This window comes from Myotis davidii, unplaced genomic scaffold (genome assembly GCF_000327345.1).
Source record: "Myotis davidii unplaced genomic scaffold, ASM32734v1 scaffold415, whole genome shotgun sequence".
NCBI lineage: Eukaryota > Metazoa > Chordata > Mammalia > Chiroptera > Vespertilionidae > Myotis > Myotis davidii.
Genome location: NW_006287951.1, coordinates 153763 through 154526, shown reverse-complemented (window position 1 = coordinate 154526; position 764 = coordinate 153763).

Genomic DNA, 764 nt, shown 5'->3' with positions numbered 1-764 from the left:
TGGCTCCAGCTGCCCCCCCTCTGTGGCTCCCTGCAGCCCCTGCCCCACTCAGCTCTCCCCAGCCACCCACCTGTCAGGAAGCCGCCTGGGTGCCCTGCTGTGGGCAGTTCGGTCCTGGGGCAGGGGGTTGGGGTGTGGGGAGCAGCTCCAGTAAGGTTTAGTAAACCCCGAGTCGCTCAGGATTCAGCTGCAGGGCTGCTGGGGAGTCTGCCTGGGCAGGACAAAAACTGCACTAAACCTGGAGTCCCACCCTGCAGCCCCGCAGCCCCGCCCACCCTGTGATCAGTCATGATGTGACCCTGTCCCATATAATTTGCATATTCTCTAATATATATATATATATGGCATAGAACAGTGCATACAGTTGGCCCTCTACATCCTCAGATGCTCACCCATGGGTCGAAAATACTGTTTGTTAAGTCTGCTCATGGGAAACCTGGGGATAGGAAGGGCGGGCTGTATTTTTATTGAAAAAAATCTACACATAAGTGGACCTGCACAGATCAAATCCATGCTCTTCAAGGGTCAACTGCATATTCAAGGTACTATTAGAAACTTATTTAAAGTATATCTTTCAGTTTCCTCATCTGTGAAATGGGATATTTATAGTATCTAGTCATAAGATTGTCTTTAGGATGGAATGTTTTAAAATATGTAAAACACTCAGACAAGGGATACATCTTAAGTGCTCTGTAAGTGTTGGCTATGATTATTTTCAACAAAAATCTATTATATACCAGGTGCCAGGCAGCTTTCTTAGACAT